Source organism: Balaenoptera borealis, assembly GCF_965194805.1.
Source record: "Balaenoptera borealis genome assembly, chromosome: 1".
Taxonomy (NCBI): domain Eukaryota; kingdom Metazoa; phylum Chordata; class Mammalia; order Artiodactyla; family Balaenopteridae; genus Balaenoptera; species Balaenoptera borealis.
Window position 1 is genome coordinate 28,138,160 of NC_138860.1, and position 23,740 is coordinate 28,161,899.

Genomic DNA, 23,740 nt, shown 5'->3' on the forward strand with positions numbered 1-23,740 from the left:
TTAAATAATATATTGTCTAGTATAAGGCAAAATTTGCATGAATTTTAAGGAGAAGCACAAGTCTTCAAAGAACTCGGCATTGTTGGTGGGTTATGTCAGGCACTCAGCTTCACTCTCCTCTGATCCTGCAGGAATGCTCTGGTGGAAAAGGTTTGAAAGCAGTAAATAGATGACAGCACTTTGCAAGGCGCAGAGCTCTTGTACAGATGTGATCTTTGGATTAGTCTCTCCTCAAGGAGGAGAGAGCCGTGTGTTGTCTTTCTCTCCCTAGTCTCTTCCCAAGTAATACAGAAGAGAACAAGGAAAAAAGGGAAAAAAATTACTCAAGATCTGGTCCTCCAAAGACAACCACAGGTGACATTTGGGTGGACATCTTTCAGGGTGCCCCTTGATACATACGGCAGACACGTGGATTCCATTTTACACAAAGAGTGATTGTATCTGTGAGCTTCTCTGATGGGCAGGAAACTTTTTAAGTTTTCAGATCGGTTTGAGTTAGGTTGACTGAAACAAATTACCATTTCCAGATACCCTCTCATAGCAAACAATGTCACACACCACCGCGAATAGAGAGAACCTTTCACATTTACCAAGAGGCAATAAATATCGTCTCTTGCGTTCTCTTTTAAACAACAACAACAAAGTAGGACTGGTAGGTGCTCAATACATGATTGTGGGATGTGTGTCCAAGGATGAAAGTTAAAGTGCCATCGTCCCCCAGGCCAGGACCGTGCAAGGGTGAAAGGCCCTCTCACGACTTCCTGGCTGTGCGACGGAACGACCGAAGCATCACTGTCCAGCTTCCTGCTGGGTTTCCCATCACCCACGGCCTCCGCGGGTGGGGGGATAAGCCCAGAGAGCCGAGCCCATCTGCCTGCTCTGACGCTTCCCGACGTGACACCGGCCTGCTGGGGTGGACGCGTGCCAGGAGCGGCCAACAGCAAGAGGCCCGAGCGAGGGAGGTGGGGCAGGGGGCAGAGAGCTCGTCCTCGGAGGTCCTGGTTACAGCTGCTGCCCGCATGGCGTGGGCGGAAACCCCGCCTGGGGCACAACTGCCCAGCCTGGGGGCGCGGCTGCTTTGAGCAAAAGCTTTGTTCTGAGAGTGACTTTACAAGGTGGTTCTATAAGCAGTGGCAGGACTTCAGATGGGGATAGCAGCCTCAAGCCTGTCTCCTGTGTGTTCTGTGTGCACCACTGGAGGGTAGAAGCTGAGGCTGCAGACTCTGCCCTGACTTTCAGTGCCCCTTAGAGCAGTCTCCGCCCTACCCCATCTCTCTCTCCCACCCTCTCTCTTTAAAAATACCCGTCTCTTTCCCTCTCTCTTCCTCTTTCTCTCTCTCTCTCTCACATACACACACACACACAATGCTTATCCTACCCTGAGATCCATGAATGGGAATTTTAGGTGCCAGCTTTCCTTTGAGCTAATGCATATAAAAAGGGTCATCTCCTTAAGAGTAGCACATAAAAGTGGGTCCTGAGGGAAAAGGGGGAAACTCTAACTCCAAAGGCCTGGAAATTTACAAAGGATGCATAAGGACTAAGACACTGGCTTTTGAATCAACCTGGATAGGGCCTTAGCCATTCCATCTATAAGCTGTTAAGACCTTGGCCATCTTACTTAATGCATCTGTACAATGGGGAGACCACCTCAGAGGACAGTGAAGATTAAAGGCACTCACACACAAGCACTCGCGGAGTGCCTGGCCCAGAGGAATGCTCAGTGGGTGGCAGCTGGCTAGAAAAATCTACCTAAGGGCCAACCTCAGCAAGCCCCAGAATTCTTGGAGCTGGGAACTCAGCTGAATAAGGATGTAACCCTTGAAGCCTGGCCACCCCGCCCCCATTCCTCAAAGTCTTCCTTCTGTGCCGGCCACGTGCAGTCAGGGCCACAATCCAGCACGCCCTCCACCCTTGTATTTTCTCTGTGTAGGTCTCAGCTCCCACTAACCTTTCAGCTCTCAAGCAACTAGGATTTATACTTGTATGTCCCTGTTTGAGTCCAGCACTGCACATTCATTAGTGAACCACTCTGTAGTGTAGCCAACTGGCTGAGAACACAGGATTTACATTCAGACAGAAATGAGTTTGAATTCCAGCTCTGCCACTAGTCACCTGTGCAAATGTATGCAAGGTTTTGTAAGTTCTTGGATCTTAGTTTCCTGAACAGTGGGATGGGAGTAATAATAGCATGTAAGGTTTCTTATAAGAATTAAGTTAGTAATAATTGTAAACATTTGTAAAGCACATGGTAGACACCTCGTAAATATTAGCTATTTTTCATTTTATTAATACTTTTATTATTACTGTACTTAAGTTAATTTAGTGCTGAAAATAAAACATGACAAGACTGTGGGTTTTGACCTTCATAAAAGAAAGCTGCAGCTTTTTATCCTTTGCACATGCCCAGGGTGTGCCTTGAATACAGAGAAAGGAGAGAGGAATGCCCGCAACTCTGGCAAAGCAAGGAGGGACCAGTCCTCTGTGACCCACAGGGACTCACTGCTTTGCTCAAAGCTCCTGTTGTTGCCTTGTGGCAAGTTCTGTTCTCCAAGACCATTGACTGACGACTGTTTATGATGCTTTTTGGGGAAAGACATTAGATCCATACGAGGTTAATTATTATTATGCAAAGGAAGAAACCCACGAAATATTCATAGTCCTTTTGGGTGGCATACATATTCATTTCTCTTTCTTAAAAATGATGCCTCGTTTTATTTATTTGGTAACTTCTTCACTCTGTTTCTGAAAAGAATAAAAATGCAGCCTCCACCATATTAGCTCAGGCAACTCTGCTTAAGCTCTTCCAAGGTTCTCCATTCCACTCAGGTGTAATCCCAGTCCTCACAGGAGCCCGCAAATCTGCAGGACCTGACCTCTCAGCCATCGCTCACCTCCGTTCCTCCCACTCCTCTTAGTTGCTGGGTCCCAGCCACACTGACTTGCTTGTTGCTCCTGGCATACACTGCGCCAGCTCTCCTGCAGGACCGTTGCACTTCCAGTGCCCCTGCCTGGAATGTTGTTCCTTCAGGTGTCCTCATGGCTCGCTCCCTCACTTCCCTCAGGCCTCTGTTCAGAGGTCATCTTAACCAGAAAGGACTTTCCTGAGAATCTCATCTAAAAGAGCGCCGGCCACCCTGTCGCTCTGCCCCCTCTACCCTGCTTTGTCTTTCAGCACAGCACTTACTACATTCTGAAATGTGTGTGTTTGCTTGTCTGACTTCTCCCACTGGAATATAAGCTCTCTGAGGGCAGAGACTTTTATTTCGTTCGCTGCTGTAGACCCAGCACCTAGCACCATCCTAACACACAGCGGGCACTCAGTAAATATTGAATGAACAAGGACAACATGTCTCTTGAGTTTTGCACGTGAGCATGGAGGAGGAGCCACTTTTGCAAACCCACTTCATTATGAGAGCTTCAGGTGCCCTGTAGCGAGGGTCAGCTCGCTCCATGGACAAAGCAACTCGGATGGGTGGGTGCCTTCTTCCACTGTGGTCTCCGTGACTATTTTGACTAATGGGCCTGCAGCAAACCACAGCCAGCAGATGAGGGGATGGCTTTCCGATAGAAGGTCTTACATAACACACAAGCTCGATGCAGGTTCCCCATACCCCCAACCCCCATTTGAAAGTAGAGCGTTCCTGTGAAAACTTTCAAAAGCCGGAATGGCTTGTAAATTGAAGAAGCAGTTACCTTAGGACACATCTTGCCAATGGATGCGCAAAATAAATCAAGATAAAGCACAGATGCTCACAGACACAGTTCAAAGCTCTGGCGGCTTGATGCTGAGATGCTCAGGGCAGTTCCCAAGGAAGGAGCTGGGGTGCCGCACTTGCAGCTCCAGGTGCATCCTGCCTCTATAATGACTCACTGCAAGACACACACTGAGCCCTTTCTTCGATTTGGGCCTTTTCATAAAAATCACAAGTCCTCTTCAGATTTCTTTCGATTCGTGAAGACAGATACTAACGTAAGGCTTTCGTAAAAGCGAGGTGGTGTAAAGCAAATTTTTGAAAAGCAGGGGATACCTGTACACATTTGAATTAAAAAGTACTAAAGAAAAAAGGGGGAAAATGACTATGTAAAAATAGACCTTATGAGATATGTGTTATTTTCTTTGCAAGAGGGTTGAGAATAGGGATTTGTTAGACTCAAGAGAGATGTTCTGATGGCATCTTGCACAATGTTCCTTCTCCCCAGTATTTTTACGATATGAGGAAATCAGAGAGGGCTTTCCTCTCTCTTAATCATGGTATGTCCTGGAAGATCAGGAGAACGTTCAATGCCTTTCCCACTGCTTAATCATGAATTTTCACTAAGATGAAAAAGTGAAATTTACTTCTTATAGAGATGGATTTTTGATGGTGCTTTTGTTTTTTAAGTAAATGCTCTTTGTAAGACAAAGAAATAATACAGAAGAGAACAAAGAAGAAAGAAAAATGGTTACTCAAGATCTCATCCTCTGATGAACACCACAGGTAACATTTTGGCGATCATCTTTCAGGATATCTCTTGATGCGTGGATTCCCTCTTACATAAACGGGCTCATATTATACATTTTATAGAAGCTACTTTCTTCACCCAATACTGTAGTTTGAGGACACATTTCTATGTCAAGATATGTAAATGTTAAACACCATTTTTAACAGCCTTCAAAGGAATAATCGTATTCCATTGTATGTAGCCAGTTTCCTACTGACCCATATTTAGGTTGTTTCTGACTCTGCTGTTAGATGAGATTGTATATATAAGCTACTCCGTGGGCTCATTCCAGGAAGCTCTTGCCCCAGCTGAACTATCAGTCCCCCATGGCATTATCACTCTGGAAATCTGTCATCACCACTGATCAACGATCTCCCTCCCCATGCCCAGCCCTGAAAACACTGTCTTAAAGGCTCCCCAAACCCAGTTCTTAACATCAACCAAATAGGCTCTATTTAGTCCATCTAGCACGTGTAGAGGAGGGTTTATGTACTTATTTTTGATTTCCTAGAAAAATTCAGAACACTTTTATATTGTATCTGGCCTCAATTGTCTGTGCCTTTCTCTCACTCCGTCCCCTCACTTTCTGATAACTGCAGCTCCTGGAGAATTACACCTCTTCCGCTGGATACAGTTCTGATGGACCTGGGGGTGGGGCAGGCAGGCCAGTCACTAAAACCCAGTGTGTGAAGCAGCCAGCCTCTACTTCCATTCTTTCCTCGGCCCTTCTGCCCCCCACAGCCTCCAGGTCACAGGTCTGGAAGCTACGGGGGTTGGTGCAAGAGCCCCTGCACAGGACTGATCCATCTTCAGTAGGGATACCAAGGAACCTCCCGGGGGAGGTGTGTCTTATCTCGGTGGCCTTAAATATCTCCTTTATTTTGTTTCAGGACATGGGGCGGTGGGGAGCAAAGCCTTGAAATAATAGACTTCAGTGCTAGGTGGGCTTTTTTCTTTTTTAATTTCCTCTCATTGTGTCCCATTATTGCACTTGTTAGGGTGACTTCTCTTTGCAAAACCCTGCTGTGCTGCGTCCAAGCGTGCCTCACTATTATTAACCTGTTGGACAGCTGAGGGTCAGAAGCATCCAGAAGCTACATGACCCACCCAGGATCATGTGGCAGTGCCCCAGAGGCCTGGGACTCAAGCTTCTGCTGAGGGACCTGCCCTCGGCTCAGGCAGAGGGCACGGGGGTTGGCTCATGTTACACGACCAGGTCACATGCTGGGGGCTGGGCTCCTCTTCTTTTTCTTGACTCACTGTCAAGCAGCCACGGAAGGAGGTGGCAAGTAACCCTGGTGGACTTGTTTTAGAGGGTCTCTAGAGATGGGTGGTGACATCTTTCTTAGGTCTGTCATCAGCATGGGTGGATTAGGAGGTCCCAGGCTGGGTAACTCAATAGTTCACTGTGGCCCTACACTGACAATACCATGTACTGAAGGGTATCAGCTGTTCAGCCCCAGTTATAAAGTTATAAGGAAAGAAGAGGCTGGGACAGCCAGAGGGAAACTAACCCTATTGAAAGTCCACTCTGAGCCAGGCGTTGTGCTGGCACTTTCACGTATATTGTCTCTTCTGCTCCCTGAGAACCCAGTCAGCAGCTCTGACTCTTCTTCCTCCTTTGGGTTGAGCAAATGGGATGATCAGAGCTGCTAAGTGGAAAGTAGCTATTGCACGATGGAGACGGGGTTTTAGTGCATTTATGTCTTCAGTCCAAAGTTAAGCTCTTTCCCTGTTACCACACTGCCCATCAATAGCACCCCAGGACAGCCTGAGTTTTGCAGTAAATCTCCTTGGAGTGAGACGTCTTCCTGTGAAGGAGTGCTGCTAAATCTCACGCAGACTCATCAGCCCCATTTGCTTCCTTTCCGAGTTGCCGTGTCATCTGAGGAGAGCAACGTCAAAAGTTGGTGCTTTTCTCTGAAACACTTGATGAGTCTCTCTCCAGACTGCAGTTGGCTCAGGGGCACCATTTTGGCTGCAATCCCGCAGAGTTTCATTTTCCCTTTTTTATTGAAAAATCGACATCTGGGGAATTAGAGCCTTTCCATATTGATTTTTCAGGGGCAAGTGAAAATTGCATTCTGCACAGTACAGAACCAAGAAAGTGCCACCTCGAGTGGCGACAGGCTGATGCTGGGAGTGGCGTGCAGTACGAGGGATGATGGGGCACACAGATACAGATACAGTCTCTTTGTACTCTTGCCAAGCAAGAGTGGCCAAGCAACAGCTAATTCTCAATCCATGTAAAATGATTTCTGGAATTAAAACTTTTTTTTTTTTCATTTGAAAAGAAAGTTGAAGAAAGAGACCTAAGTGAGAAGAACTTTGGAAACTGAGTCTGCAGTTTCTCCTTTCAGTACATCAGGGGTGGGTCAGGTCCACACTTGGCCCCCTACCTCCTCCGAGCCTGGTCCTTGAAGACTGTGAAGGCAGCCGCCCAGAGTCCTGCTTTTTTCGTTCACTTTGAGGCCCAGAAAGTTATGAGCCCAGATCGTGCTCTACCACTTACTACCCAGATTGCCCTTTTGCAAAATACTTCATGTCCTGAGCCTTGGTTTTTTCATCTGTGAATTGGGGATAGTATAGAAACTACTGCGTAAGGTTGCAGTGAGGATTGACTGAGTAAATATTAGTTGACTGACAATGAGTAAGCAAGACGATCCATTTGGGTTTGATAAACGTGTCAGTTGTGTGCAATCACCGTGTCCCGTTTCTCAGCTGGGCCAACCCCCTAAGGAGTTTGAAGTGTCGTGGAGTTCACGGCATTCAGGGCGGGTGGACCTATGTGAGGCATGCGTTGCCATTTTGGATTCTATTCCCTCTTTCTGTTCCATCGGGGTAAATAGTCAGTTGTGGGTGAAAACTGCCACCGCTGCGCAGTCTCCCTCTGGCGAAAGGCTCTCTGCGAGTTAATAGCAATTCGTTCTTCTCTTCTTTGCCCCCTCCCCCCGCCCTCTTTAGCACCTGTGAAATGTCCTATCTTTTTCTCTTTTCATACGCAGGCTAAATGTGAACATCAACCAAAGCCCTGAAAGTGACTCTGGCAGGAAATGAGCAGGTCTCTGCGAAGCAGAAGAGCTGGACTTTGGGGTGGAGCACGTCTGCAGCCTCGGGGACGAGGATGAAGCGACTACCCCGGGCGGGTACCGAGCCAAACTGCAGCCGCTTCTGGGTCTCCCAGGCACCGGCTTTGAAGGGAACCCGTCAGCCTGGCATCCACGAATGTTTCAGTCAGGTGTGCAGCCGCTGGAAGAAGAAATCAAACAACTGCTTTGAAGATGAAAAGCCCTGGGAGCACACGGAGCCCCTTTATTACCGCCCGGAGTGCGCCGACTCCGCGCCGTCACTGCTCTGCTCGGGCTGGTGAAGGGCAAACCCAGCCGGAAATGCCGAGTGAAAGGGAGAGGAGCAAGTAAAATGCTGGGGGTGGGAGAGGGGAAGGGGTGGGTGCCTGTGCTTTGAAATTCTGCCCCGGAAAGGCCTCTTCAATGGATCCCCTTCCAACCTGCCCTAGTACAACAACTGGACGTGGCATGTGACAGGCGCTGTAGACAGATCGTGTTTCACACGTGCAGCTGTAATATCTGGCACACAGGTGTTTGGTTCTGTGTTTGCCAGCTGCTCTGCAGCGCCCTGCTTCTCTGGATGGGGCGGAGGTGGGGGAAACCCTCACGCTTGTTGCTGCCAAAAGGGAGGAGGGGGCTGGAAATTCCTGCCAGTGGGCCAAGGGCTCAGTGTTGGAGTCAAGGCTTGCCTCCGGGGGTCCCGGGGCTCTGCCCATGTGCTGTCGCTGCATGGGAGGGGGAACAGGGTGACCAGGGCACCCCCAGCAAGCTGGCCAGAGTCCCAGGAAGGCCAGTCAGGAGGAGCGAGCCGAGGGAGACTAGGCCCCTGGGCTCTTGGGTCGGTTGGTTTAGGTCCCGACTCCATCTCTGAGTAATTGTGAAATCTGGCCAACTTTCTTAACCTGTCTCAGCCTCAGTTTCCTAATCTATAAATGGAGTATGGAACACCTGGTCCTTGGGCCCTTGGTAAGGATCCCATGAGACAGTGTGTAAAGCACTCAGGAACCAGCACTGCTCTTGCTATTCCCACCTGGGAAGGTGGGTCAGGGCAGGTGTTCTCCAGGCTCCAGGGACAGAGCCCTGGACCCTTGTCCCTGTCAAGCAAGCCCAGCGGTTCTGTGTCTCAGGGTGGATGATCAGGCCCGGGTGCCCCCAGACACAGATAATTGGTTTTTTGCTCTTTTTCCTTCCTCAGGGAGGAAGACGGCTGTGTACTCAGAAAACTAAAGTCATTGAGGAAAGGCAAAGCAGGGGAGCTTGGACCTGCACTTCCAGCCCCCAGCCCCTCCCCTCCCCTCTTCCCCTGACCCAGAACTCCCCAGTTTGCGATTGTCCATGGCTGTGACTGTTACATGGAGATCTCTCTTCGCCACAGGACTCTCTGGAGGCCGTGGGCCATGTCCACTTTGCCCACCAGTACATTTCCTACACCCAAGAAGCCTGGATAGACTTTTTCTATGGGAGCAAAGGCTTGAATGGGTGGATGAGTGGGAGGCTGTCTTCACTGCCTCTGCCTCTCCCATCCCTATTTTCAATTTTTTTTTTTATTGAAGTATAGTTGGTGTGCAATATTATGTAAGTTTCAGGTGTACAACATAGGGATTCACGATTTTTAAAAGACTCCATTTATAGTTATTCTAAAATATTGGCTATATTCTCTGTGCTGTACAATATATCCTCATAGCTTATTTTTCTTCTTTTTAAAAAAATTTTTATTGGAGTATAGTTGATTTACAATGTTGTGTTAGTTTCTGCTGTACAGCAAAGTGATCAGTTATGCATATGCATATATCCACTGTTTTTTAGATTCTTTTCCCATATAGGTCATTACAGAGTCTTGAGTAGAGTTCCCTGTGCTATGCAGTAGGTTCTTATTAGTTATCTATTTTATATATAGTAGTGTGTATATGTCAATCTCCCAATTAATTCCTTCCCACCTTTCCCCCTGGTAAACTTAAGTTTGTTTTTCTACATCTGTGGCTCTATTTCTGCTTTGTAAATAAGTTCATGTGTATCATTTTTTTAGATTCCACATATAAGCAATATATGATATTTGTCTTTCTCTGTCTGACTTACTTCAGTTAGTATGATAAATCTCTAGGTCCATCTATGTTGCTGCAGATGGCATTATTTCATTCTTTTTTTATGGCTGAGCAATATTCCATTGTCTAAGTGGTTCTGGGAAAACTGGACAGCTACATGTAAGAGAATGAAATTAGAACACTCTCTAACACCATACCCAAAAATAAACTCAAAATGGATCAAAGACCTAAATGTAAGGCCGGACACTATAAAACTCTTAGAGGAAAACATAGGCAGAACCCTCTTTGACATAAATCGCAGCAATGTCTTTTTTGATCCACCTCCTAGAGTAAAGAAAATAAAAACAAAAATAAACAAATGGGATCTAATTAAACTTAAAAGACACGGCAAAGGAAACCATAAACAAAACAAAAAGACAACCCACAGAATGGAAGAAAATATTTGCAAACAAAGTGACCAAAAAGGGATTAATCTCCAAAATATACAAATAGTTTATTTATTTTATACATAATAGTTTGTACCTCTTAATCTCCTCCCCTATCTTGCCACTCCAGTATGCCCTCTCTCCACTGGTAACCACGAGTTTGTTCTCTCAATCTGTGAATCTGTTCCTTTTTTGTTATATTCACTAATTTATTGTATTTTGTAGATTCCACATATAAGTAATATCCAGTATTTGTCTTTCTCTGTATGACTTATTTCACTTAGCATAATACCCTCCAAGTCCATCCATGTTGTTGCAAATGGCATAATTTAGTACTTCTTTATGGCTGAGTAGTATTCCATTGTATGTATATATATATATACACACACACACATATACATACACACACACCACATCTTCCTCATCCATTCATCTGTTGATGGACACTTAGGTTGCCTCCATACCATCCCTATTTTAAGGACAGGAAACGTGCATGTTCAAAGGATGGACCTGTGGCCACGTGTCCAACCCCACATCACTCCTGGCCCTAAGACCTGCCCTCTCCACTTCTCCCAACACTTCTCTCTGTCTCCTGAGACTGGCAGATGGGAATGCCCAGGTCCACAGGAGGTTGAAGGAGGAAGAGAACAATGGGGATCCCAGGGGCAGGGGCCATTCCAAGCTCTGTGTTTGGACTTGGGCTAATGCTATCTTTCTGAGTGTGCTTCCTGAAGGTTGCAAACTGTTTGTTGAATGAGCATGCTCTTTTCTTTTTTCCTCTCATCACCACTGTCCCATTTCTCTCAAGGAGCTGGGTCCCCCTCTAGCGAGGCTGGGCAGGAGGGAGGCCTCCTGCCACAGCCCATCCACGGCTGGGCCTCTTTCACGCTTGACCTGTGCGTGCTAAGATATCTCTCCCAGAAGGGTCTCTCTCTCTGACTGAAACCTCTCCACTACCCCTCTGCGATCATTGCAAAGTATGAGAAGTATGAGGAAAGGAAGCATGCTTATTTTGCACCTGTTACGTGCCAGGCGCTGTGCTAAACACTTTATAATCAGCACGTCATTGAGGTAGGTGTGATTACTCTCCCCCCTTTACAGATAAGAAAACTGAGGAACAGAGATACTAGAACTTTCTCAACATCAATTGATAGGACTGGGGTTTGGATCCCAGTCTGTAGAATACCTCTGCCTTTGCTCTTTCCATGCCATTCAGCATTGCTAAACAACCTCATACAGTAATTCATGTGCATGAACGAATAACCATGGCCATGGGCCTGTATCCTTTCTTTCCGAGTACCAGTGTCTCTTTGGGTGACAATGCCATTCATTCATTCAGTCATTCATCCAATAAGTAGGTATTGAGCACCTACTGTGTACCAGGCTCTGTTCTAGTAGCTGGAGATAAAGTGATAAAGTGGATCGAAAGAGTTCTCCTCCAAAGTGCTTATACGGTCGAGAGGCAAATGCTAAATGGATAAGCACACAACTCAATTAGTTGGATGATTATAACTGTATTAAGTGCTATGGAGCATCAAGGGAGGCTTCCCTGAGGAGGAGACAATATTCCCAGCTTTGCCATCAACCAGGCAAGTGTCTTGAAGGGCAGAAACTTTGTGTGAGGACAACATTTCCACAGCCAGGGGGAGAAGCGCCTGATTGTGCATTTCAGACAGACATGGGCCACTGAGGCATCACCCAGCTCCTCCCGTTCAGTGCTGAGGGGAGGGACAAGCATGTTGTAACATACCAGAGGAGGGAAAAACCCACACCAGAAGAGAATCAGTGCTCTCTTGGCACCAGCCCACCAGTGTGGCAAGGCTGCTTCTGTTTGGGTCTGTATTTTTCCTGGTACCTAAGGGATTGTCTCAGTGACCCTCACACGCCACTCCACCCGGAATGGAAAATCACTTGTTGAAAACATAAACAGAGCTTATAATAATTGGCAAGACACAGACAGCTAATCACCATTCTCTCTCCTCTTGCCCTTCCTCTGTTCCTGTTTATGAGACATACTGCCCATGTTTTCTATCACATTTTTGCTCTGCTCTTGAAAACAGAGAGAACAGCTCTGTGTCGTAGGCTGCAGAGCCCCTTTGCTGATGTGACAGGACACAGGGAAGAGGGAAGCAGGAGAGCTAACCCAGACTTCCCCAGCCCATCCCTCCTTCCCTGGAAACTTTGGTTTCTGATGGGGTAGAACAAGGCCCCTTCACTTCCCTCCTCCTCCTCATCCAATGAAACCTGCAAGGATTCCTTTCCTGCCGCATTCCAAAACTTCCTCCAAAGTTGTGCTGGGCAAGCTGGATATCGGATCTCTGTTGATTTTTGTTCCTTCCAAGATATGAGCTAGCCAGAGGGAAACACAAGATGCTTAGCCCACCTTTCCTATTAATGAACTATTTGGGGTACTCTGGGCTGCATAAGAGGAGACAGTGAGATGTTTTCTGTGGAGCCCTAGAAAGTATCAGTAGTTTCCAAACGCATCCTCACTCAGTGGGGCATGCAGCCAGGCCTGGCACACACGGGCACATGTACTCTCTTCCCCAGCCACTTTAGGACTGCAGAGGCTCAAGAACAAAGCTGCTCCTTCCCACCAAGAGTCCGGGACCCCTAGTTTACAGTCTTGACTTCCAAGCAGCCAACCTTCCAGCTGGCTTACAATTCAGTCCCGGGAAGGGAACAGGGACACTCAGGTTGCCAGAAGACCATGTAGTGACCTTAGCTGACTTAGTCTCCCCCGACACGATGCTTCTTTACCTGGTGGGAAAACAAAACATTAACCCATGGCTGGTTATGCCCACAGGACACAAATCATCTGGTCCAGTTGTCTTGTTTCCAAGGCCTCTAGTGGCTATTTGACTTTAAACACAACCTTAGCTTCTTAGGACACCTGTCTCTTCTTGACTTGGATGCTTGTTCACACTTTAACTTTTAGTAATCTTTCTACCCTATAAGCCTCAATATCCACATCTATAAATTGGGCTTTACTCTGAAAACAAATGAACTTCCCAAAGTGTCGCACGTCTAAATTGAAAGACATAAGGGCTGCCTCGTCATCCGTCCCAGCAGTTACACTGTTGCTGCCTCCGATTTTCCTTTGGACCATTTCTCCATAACTCAAGGGGCTATCTTTCTTGTTGGCCACTTTGCAGATGGGGCTGGGGGTGGGACAGGGAAGTCTCATGAGGTCTCAAGGCAGGAAGGGTTGATGGCAGGTTATCTCCCCCACCCCCCAACATATTCTGAAATCAGCCCAAGTTTAAGCAACCATCTGATACGTCAACTCAGACCTCATGATCTGGAGATTTGCAAGAAAAATTGTTTTGTTTTTGGAAGGGAGACTTAAATCTCCCTTAAATCTCCCTTTTTCCTTTGCCTTCTACATCTGGCCAATATAGTCTTTGTGGTCTGTAAGTAGCCAGGAAGAGCTCTCAAAGTCTGTTTACATATCTTTCCTTCTTTCTATTTGTTTTATCTATTTATTTATTTATTTTTGGCTGTGCTGGGTCTTTGTTGCTGCGCGCAGGCTTTCTCTAGTTGCAGCGAGCGGGCTTCTCATTGCGGTGGCTTCTCTTGTTGCGGAGCACAGGCTCTAGGTGCATGGGCTTCAGTAGTTGTGGCGCACAGGCTTAGTTGCTCCACAGCATGTGAGTTCTTCCCGGACCAGGGCTTGAACCTGTGTCCCCTGCATTGGCAGGTGGACTCCCAACCACTGAGCCACCAGGGAAGCCCAATCCTTCCTTCTTTTAAAAAGGATACGTGTGTGTGTGTGCATATACACTTGACTAATTATTAGTGGGGCAATTGATGATTCTAAACGACAAATGACATAATATCCTTGAACTGACTCCCGAGGCCTCCCATCCCCTGGGCACTTTCCAGCTCGCAGTGAGGAGGGCTCTGTGAGGATCAGATTTGTGGTTTCATCCAGCCTCTTAGAACAGGAAGATTCAGAATTTGGAAAGTGACCCATCCTTTCCCTGAGAAAGATGGAATGGACCACTCTTCAGTGTCTGTGTCAAGGGAACACGTTGAACATACTCAGGCATAAAAGACTTTTCTCAAAGAGGGCTTGTATGTCTTGTTTTCTGCTCTAGCATTTGCCATGTTATGCATTTGAGATCAGTGGAGAATTCTACTCTCTTTTTGCTTGGCTGCTGTCTGTTGAAATACAGGTAGAATTGATTTATAATCAACTGCCAGTGATAGACAGATCTGTACTATTATTATTATTAACCCTCTGAGAGTTGCCACAGATACCAAAAGATTCCTTCAGTTCAATCAAAATTGAGCACAAGTCTATCACTTGACCATTCATTCTAGGTCCACTCTTCAGCACCACAGAGAATTAGCTACCCACACCACCACCCCTGGCACCATCGCTGCCCCTGGGTATTGGAGACAGTCATCCTGTGTCCTGAAAACCCATGTGCTCTTCTCTGGGAAGGCTGTCATCCAGTGAGTCCAAACTACTCAGAAAGGGCTCCCTCCAATTTTCTTCCTGACCGAGGGCTCTTCCTGCTGCCAGGGTGTGCCCCTGGCTCTGGACTCTCTCTCTCGGGATTCCTGCCCTGCTGAGCTGACTTCCTGCAGTCCTCTCCCATCAACTCTAATGCTTCCTTTCCTCATTGCAAGTAACTGAGAATTGATTACACCACCTTAACAACGGACTATTTGGAGGCCTGGGGTTCTCAGCTCCATCTCTGGATTTCTGTGAAAGATTCAACTGAGGTAAAAGTATGCAGCAGAAATGTGAATGCAGGAAAACAGAAGTGGATAAAGTCTCTCAGGTCATGATGCAACACCTAAGTAAGGAAAAGAGGAAATTCTGGGGCAACCTTGGTCCATAGACTTTGTAGATAGTCAGGCATATGGAGCAGTGTTCTTCTTCCCTTGAATAAATTTTGCTGGAGAATGTGGCAAATTTCCTTTTGACACAAAACTTCACAAATTCAGGCTTTTGACCAAGGAGATTCTTGAGAAAAAAGCAGATCCACATTAACATGAGACCAAGGTCTGGCCTATTAATTGTCCTCCAAAGCATCTAACTCAGCATCCCAATTCCTCTTTCATAACGTCATCATGATTATTTAAATCTGTAGATTTCTCAATGAAAATGCTCCTATTTTTGACTTGTACAACCACAGGGAGAAAGTTGCATGTATTTAATGGTCGGATTTTATTCTACTTCTGGGTCCTGTCAATTTTGGGGATAGTAGACAGTATTCTCCACGTGCCCTTAATCAAAATTCTCAAAGAGAACACAGGTGCTGAATCATGGAACTTACCATTAGCAGTGGCTCCATTCTCACTGGAGGTCAGGGTGGTTGCCCAGCCCCACTGGCCCGGCGGAAGGGACACAGCGTGCATATCAGCTGTCACGTTCCCTCCTTCCCACTCTCATGACCCAAATCACACCTTCAAACTGAGACTATTACTGTACTCTTTCCAGATCTTCCTGCTTCTGTTATTTCCAATGCTCTCTTGCCACTGGTCAAACTAATTTTCTTAAAGCTTTGCCTTGTGTATGTCACTCCTCTCCTCAAATGACCATTAGTTTATAGCAGCTTTTCTTACATTCTGTAAGGATTAATAAGCATTCCATGAAAAAGGGATTTTGTAGACAAAACAAAATTAAAGAGTTGCTTTACAGCAGGACTTTTTGGAGCCTTAAGATGCTAATAAGCATTGCAAATTTTCAAGCACTTCCCCCAAATTTACTTGACTGGGATCCTGGCAGGAAACAGATGGCTCATTCAAAGAAGTAATTGCGGGGACTATTAGCAAAAGTGTGAACAGATTAAAGAAACCAACAAGGGGAAGATGGAGCACCCGGAGACTAGCAGCAGAGGGGACTTGGGATAAAGAAGAGAACAGAGCCCAGGACAGGTATGCGCTTGAGAAGCACTGCCTGACAGGAGCCAAAACCTCCTGAGGCCGGGCCACTGGCAACCCACACGGAGGCGGAATAAACACCCTGCCTCTTTCTCCTGCCACTCCAATCATCTGGCAATTTTCCTATCATCCAAACGCAACACTGAGCCAAAGGGCACAGGAGTCCAAACCATACAGTTGCTAGAAGTCAACCTTACAGGGCACAGAGGGAGGCAGAGGAGAGGGTAGAGAGGGGACACTCAACACAACTTTCCCTGCCGTGGAACATCCGTTAACATCTGGTAGAACACTGTTTTCGGAACGGCATCTGGCCAGCACTGGCCTAAAATGTCCAGTCCACACCCGAAGCTGGGCGTTTAAATCCCTCCATCATTTGCTCACACACTAGCCCCCATGCTCTTCCCCCCTCACTACTCTGCCTTCATGTGAACTCAGGAAAACACGCTCAGTCTCACGTCTCAGGCTTTGCCTCGCGTTGTTCTCTCTGCTGAGAGATCCCATCATGGGCGACTCGTCAGCTCAGGCCCATTCCGTTTCCCTCCTCCTCAGGGAACTTCCATGGCCACCTCAGGTACAAGTTCATTCTCACTGCCCTCAGCAACGGGGACCACAGATTCCAATTTAGAATAGACACTATTCGTAAAGATTTTGTGTGGCTTCCAGAAGTGAGAGCCAATCGGAGAGGTGTTGTTTAGATGCCCCTAAATATCAGAAGGGCTGGAGACAGAAAAAAGAACGAAATAATGTCATTTGCAGCAACATGGATGGACCTAGAGATTGTCATGCTGAGTGAAGTAAGTCAGACAGAGAAAGACAAAGATCATATGATATCACTTATATGTGGAATCTAAAAAAATGGTACAAATGAACCTATCTACAAAACAGAAATAGAGTCACAGATGTAGAAAACAAACTTAAGGTTACCAGGGGGAAAGGAGGAATAAATTGGGAGATTGGTATTGACATATACACACTACTATATATAAAATAGATAACTAATAAGGACGTACTCTATAACACAGGGAACTCTACTCAGTACTCTGACTATTTCCCATAATGATCTGTATGGGAAAAGAATCTAAAAAAGAGGGGATATATGTATAACTGATTCACCTTGCTGTACAGCAAAAACTAACACAACATTTTAAATCAACTATACTCCAATAACAATTTTCAGAAAATAAAATAAATTAAATTAAACTAACTTAAAAAAAAAAAAAAAAAAGAAGGGCTAGAGAGCGTTGGTGGCTTCTGGGGGCAGGCTCTCTCGGGAACCTCAGAAGACTTTCCATCCAAGCCACTGATTTTACATTTATACTCGGTGCCTGGATTTCCACTTAGCCTTTACCCATGTTACCTCTTTTCTCTCTATAAGAAGCTCTGTGACCCTCGAGTCTACAGATGCTTGCCATGTTTCTCCTTTCCCTGAGCTGTCATAACAGCACCAGGGCGTGAGTAGCAGGGTGTCAGCGGTGCTGTGGGTAGGGTGGAAAGAAGGATCAAGCAGTGGAGCCGCGACTTAGCAACCAGATGCGTTTCTATTTGGGCCGTTAATGTGGGGATGGCGGGCTGAGGCAGTGTCTGATCTCCTGGCCACGGTCAGGCAGACCCAAGTGTGGCGGGGCGGGTGGGGAGGGGCTGCTGCTGGGAGTTGCTCGGGGTGCAGAGGAGGGTCTGTCCCCAGCAGCAGCCCCGCCTGGCCTCACCTTCCCCCTTCGTGGCTTAGGAGCTGGAACAAGGCTCCCTTTCACAGCCCTCTTCCACACCATTCTCTTGCCTTGTCTGGTTTCAGTTTAACTGGATGGCAGGCGAGAGAACCTCTGGCCGCTTCCTCCTTATTCAGCAAGAGGATGTTTGGGGGAGAGTGTGACATTTCGTGGGAACTGGAGATTCAGGAATGTTAATCTCCGTTTCCCTATGCTTACGTAAACATGCCGACTTCAGTATTCCAATGATTCCCACATTATCTGAGCTTTTCCAAATCACCTGATTGGAGGGTGTGCAAGGCACTCTTTATCTGGTGTGTAACAGCTGGACCCAGACCTCCCACTGAAAGGCTCCTACCCCTCTGGGGTAAGGCTTATGCCCCAAGTTCTAGATTTTAAGGGAATCAGTGAACAGAATTGCATCCCCTGTGGCATAAAGTTTTAATGGGACTTTAAGCCCTCAGCTCTACCTGGTTTTTTAGGAAGCTCTTGATAAACCTCAGTCTTGATGAGTCTGAGGGAGCACACTTTGCTTTGTAATGAAGTGACAGTGTGTGTGGCGGGGGGAAGAGGGGGTGGACAATGAAACTCAAAAATACCGCCTTGCTACTTTTCCTTCTCTTTAAATGCACCCTTTCTCCCTTCGGGTGGGGTTAGAAGATATAAAGAGATCATCTAAGGGAAGGGCCGCCTTGCCCAGCCTGGCAGCGGAGGGCCGCCTGGGAGGCATTTCTGCCTTTGGTTGGAAATGGAACCTTCCCGCCCGGCATGGTCTCTCTCACTGTGGCCTAAGAACAGACGTAACTGCCCTCTGTGTGTTGTGCCGGGCTGCCCAGGTCCCCTTTGCTGGGAGAAGGAGTGGGAGGGGAGCAGGCCTGTGACAGTGGGACAGGTGCTGCTGTCCTGCAGGTTCCACGGAGAGTGGGATAACAGCGACCTGTGTCCTCCACTCCACACAACCCAGCGATCCTACCACCAAGCCCTGCAAAAGGAAGACCCTGGTTAAGAAGCACAGCAGCTGGGCTCTCTCCATCTGTGGGGCAGGAAGCCACCCTTCACCAGTGGATTTCCAATAGGAGTGACGCTTTCTGGAAGTTAGCACCTCACACGACTTCTTTCCTTCCTTGGTTAAAGCGCAGGAAACTCTGGACCCCAGCAGCCTGGAGAGCTCTTCCTCCCAATCTGGACACCAATGCAGTTCTTTTTTCTGGAGGTGCTGCTTCTCCCCAGCCCAGCCCTGTCCCTCGCTGTCCTTATACCCAGGAAGATGTGTCTCCGCCCTGGAGCGGCCCCCTTCCCCTTCCTGCACTCTTTCCCCTCCTGGTCCCTGGGACAGCCGGTTCCTCCAGCACTGGGCTGCCACCTCAGCCCCTCGCACTGAGCTATGTGTTCACAAGCAGCATAGGCGCTGTAACCCAGGGAAACCTGGGACCTAGTTTCCCCAGGATGCTTGTTAGTGGACTCCATGCTCCTTTGTAAGCTCTTTCTCGGGATCCTGTTTTACTCCATCCCCCAGTAATTTTGTGCAAGATGGGTGGGCGAGCAGCTTGGAGGCTATATCTGTACCATATTCCCATTCCTTCTCAACTGAACGCATGTTTTGAATGTCAGCCATTCACAAGGCGCTGAGCTCAGAATTTCAGGGGAACCCAAAATGCCTAAGATAGAGTCCCTGCTCTCAAGGAGTTCAACATTTAGAAGAGGTAATAAAACAAACATACTAGTACCTCCAGGCAAGGCAGGCCAGGGTAAGAGGTCCTACAGACAGTCAGTCCTAGCCCCAGGGATGAGAGCTGCAGCCAGCCTAGGCAGGGGGCCTTGGGGCAATGGTGATGGGGCCAAGGAGGGACTTCAGGAGCCACAGGCCTGGGGCAGCCCGGTGTGCAAGCAGTGGCCACTCTCCCCTCGGTGCGGGGGGAGTTCTGTAGCCAGACCTAGAAACTGCAAATGTGAGTGTTCTTTAATTCTGCCATTCCCCAATCCCACTCCCCCTCCAGGGCTCGTTTCTGCTCATTTTGATCCAAGACAACAGGATGCACACAAGGCCTTTCTGGGGAGCTCAGGGAGAAAAGTTCTGGATCTGAGATGGAGCCTTAGGCCTTCTTCCTCAAAGCTGGATTTGTCGGGAATTATTTCACTCTATATCCTAAGGGAAATAGAGTTCCTACAGAATTTCTCTTTTCCTGGGAAACACCTCTGGTAGCATAGAAACTTTTGACAATGGGAGATGAACAAGCTGAGAAAGAAGAGCTTCCTCTCTTTTCTTTAACCTTTTTGGCGGGATCTTCTCGCTCTGCCCAGGTACAGTGGTGCAGGTGCGAGAGCAATGCAATTTTTTTCTACAGTGATTCTGCTTCTGACATCCTCTGGCCTATTTTCAATTTGATGAAGATTCTTAATGCAGCTAATGCTGCTTGTTCCTTGATGTGGGACAGGCTGAAAGACAGCACTTACTATAATAATTCTTCCTCCCAGCCTTGGTCTCCCAGCTCCTCCCTCCCAACCCGAGCCACATTCGGCCTCCGCTCACAAAGGCACACACTGTAGTCCCCTAAGAGATCAGCGTGGCCCGATAGGCACCTCTCACAGTTGGTACTTTGTGCATCTCCTGGGGTAGGCGGTCACTCTCCTGCCAGACAAATGGCAGGTGGAATCAATAGCCCCATGGTCTCCTGGGAAGGGTGCCTTGGTTCATTCCAGCCACACTGGAGCCTCCCCACTCAACCTCGCCAAGGATTTCTCCTTCAAGGGCAAGGTCAATGCCACCTTGGGTGGGGAGGGGCAGAGAAGAGCTTCTAATGCCACAGCACTGACAAAAGGACTAGAAAGAGATGGCTGCTGAAAAGGGGGGGGAAATTCCATGGCAGTTACTTATTTATCTATTCATTTATTGACATACAATTGATTTATAACATTATATTAGTTTCAGATGTAAACATAATGATTTGATATTTGTATATATTCCAAAATCATGGCCAAAATAAGTCTAGTTAACATCTATCACCATACAGTTACACATTTTTTTTTCTTGTGATGAGTGATTTATTTTATTCTGATTATTTGGCTAGGAACTATTGACCAGAAGGATTAACATCTTCACTGTGAAATATCCATTAACTAGATGTGAAGGTGGGTGAGTGCAAATGTGCTGATGCCTCAGTGTGCCCGGGTGCCGTCATTTCCTGCTCTGCGGCACTGTGACATTCTGTGCTACTCCCCAGACTTCTCTCCCACCTGCACCTGCCCACATGCTCCAAACACTGCTGTACGGCATACACTTTTACATTATGCAGAACATGTATTATTGTACGTTATTTCTATCAACATCCATCCCACATTTAAATTCCATACCTTTCTGAAATCGTTCAAATTTCAAAACCAAAGTAAAACAAAACTGATTTTGAAAACCTTTGAGAATTTCAGCGCTCATCCCATGATAACTAAACCCCTTGGCCCGCTGGTATCTTGACTCCAAGGCTGGGAATCTGTCCTCCAGGAGGGCAGAGATGGACCCCAGATTGCTGTTTCAGCATCCTTAGCCAGGCCTGTTTCAGCATCCTTAGCCAGGCCTGTTTCAGCATCCTTAGCCTGCCTGTTTCAGCATCCTTAGCCAGGCCTGTTTCAGCATCCTTAGCCAGGCCTGTTTCAGCATCCTTAGCCAGGCCTGTTTCAGCATCCTTAGCCAGGCCTGTTTCAGCATCCTTAGCCTGCCTGTTTCAGCATCCTTAGCCAGGCCTGTTTCAGCATCCTTAGCCTGCCTGTTACAGGCCTGAGATGTGCAGTGTCTCAGTCTGCTGGGCTGCCATAACAAAATGCCACAGACTACGGGGGTGAAACAGCAGAAGTTTATTTTCTCACATTTCTGGAAGCTAGAAGTCTAAGACCAAAGTGTCAACATGGTCAGGTTCTGGTGAGAGTTCTCTTCCTGGTTTGCAGACGGCTGCCTCCTTGCTGCGTCCTCACCTGGTGGGGAGAGAGCAAGCTCTCTGGTGTCTCTTCTTACAAGGATCCTAATCCCATCATGTGGCTCCACCTTCATGAACTCATGTCAACCTAATCACCTCCCAAAGGCCCCGCCTCCAAATACCATCACACTGGGGGGTAGGGCTTCAACATATGAATTGTGGTCAGAGGGACACAATTCAGTCCATAGCATGCAGGTTTTGTGTGTTTTAATGTTGTTCCAGTGGTAGTGACGAAAATATAAGCTGACTTGTTGGAGTCCCTGAGGTGTGCAAATCCCTGGAAGAGGCGCATGTATGCAATGTTTTATTGATTTACACACACACACACACACACACACACACACACATACGATCTCGTTGGATCCCCACAGAGTGGGTGCACTTGTTTTCATTTTCAAATGGGAACACTGAGGTTTTCTGGAGTTAAGGGATCCAAAGTCCCTACTGAGCAGAGGTCATAAGAACTCAGTCTCTTGTTGGCTCATCTAGTTCCTTCTGACCAGGCATTGCGCTTCTGGAACCTCCTCTCTAGATGGGAGGCCAAGATAAGAAGAAAAGTGGAAAATAGTGAGAAATCACCAAGGACAGCTGCACAGGGAACTATGTCATGTACCGGGTTGTGGGACAAGACTGCTAGTAGCATAGTAGGGACAGGGTCATTTGCTAGGAAAAAACCCCACTCCTCCTTCTTTTGACTGCTCAGGCTCAAGTTGCTTTCCTCCTGAGGGCCTGGGAATATAACTCCTGGGGTCAGGGAGAGAAAGGCCCAGGAAAGCGGGCGCCTGTCCTGGGCCACATAGGATTGGCCCCTGGGCCCCATAGGACGCCTCCCGGCTCAGGTTCCACACTGCCCTCTGGCCAGAGGTCACGGGCCACTTATTAAGGTGGTTGCTTGCGCCCTTTAGCTACTGGATCCCGATGGAGTCTCCCCTTAAAGAATCTTGGCAACAGTTGTAGCCTCTAGTTTCTGTTTTTAGAAACAGCAAAAACAACATGAAAGGACAGTGCTTCTCTGATAAGGGGCCACCTGATAAACATCAGCTTCCTACCACTGCAGCTGCTGCTCGGGGGCTCTTTCGGTGTGGGCACTTGGGATCACACTGCTTCCTCTGCCAACAGTAACCTCCCTTGTACCGTGTGCCCTCTGCCAACCCTGCCTAGTGTCCCAGCTACTCGGAGGCCCAAATCAGAATGTGTATATATACATAATGCAATAGAAAGTTCATATATGTATATATCTATATAGGCTGATATATATATATATTATATATACACATATCTGTGTATATGTGTGCATGTATGTATCCATACATGCACACATGTACGCATGCAAAGGTATACACATACTTACACATATGCGTGTGTATATACTTACATTGTCAGTTTGGATGCACCCTGGCACTGTGCTAGACCCTATTCTCAGGCCACCTCTGTGAAGCAAGAATGGGCCAATCTACAGATGAAGAAGCTGAGGGCGGGAGACATTAGTTGGCTGCCCGGAGTTACATGACCAGTAAGTAGCAGAGCAGGATGGAATCCGGTGCTTCCTTGCTCCAAGGACTGCTCTTCTCGGTGCTGGCCCTTGGCCTTTCCTGGTCCAGGAGGCCCCTGGGATGAGACCCCCACCATCCAGGACCCTGGGGAAGCACTGGCTTGGGTTCTTTTCAAGGTAAACCAATGTGGCTGAGCTCTTGTTCTTTTCCCAGACCTGAACTTTTTTCCTTCTTATTCTCTAGTGTTAACAAAACAAACAAAAAGCATGGTTTATGGTGCACAGAGCTTGATTTGACTTAATATATAGAGCACACATATTCCTCAGGAATCCATTAAGTCTACCCGAGTACAGGCTATGGACCACGTCTGAGAAGGGCCTGAGCCACCGCGGCCCTGGGTTCATCCACAGTTCACGTGGCAGAAAGGAGTGAGTCACTCGTCAATGGCACAGCCAGGGCTGGATTACCCTGCGGCTTCCTTCCTTAAATGGGCAGAGATTCCAACTGCTGTGTGAATAACAAAGACCGTAATGTCCCACTCACCAATGGAGAACAGGCCAGTGAGCAAAGGAACCGCAGCAGCTGTTTTTTTCCAGAGTGCTGAAGGCTGCAACCCTAGCCCCACTCAGCTGTTACGGTCAAACCTTGTGGGGTCCAG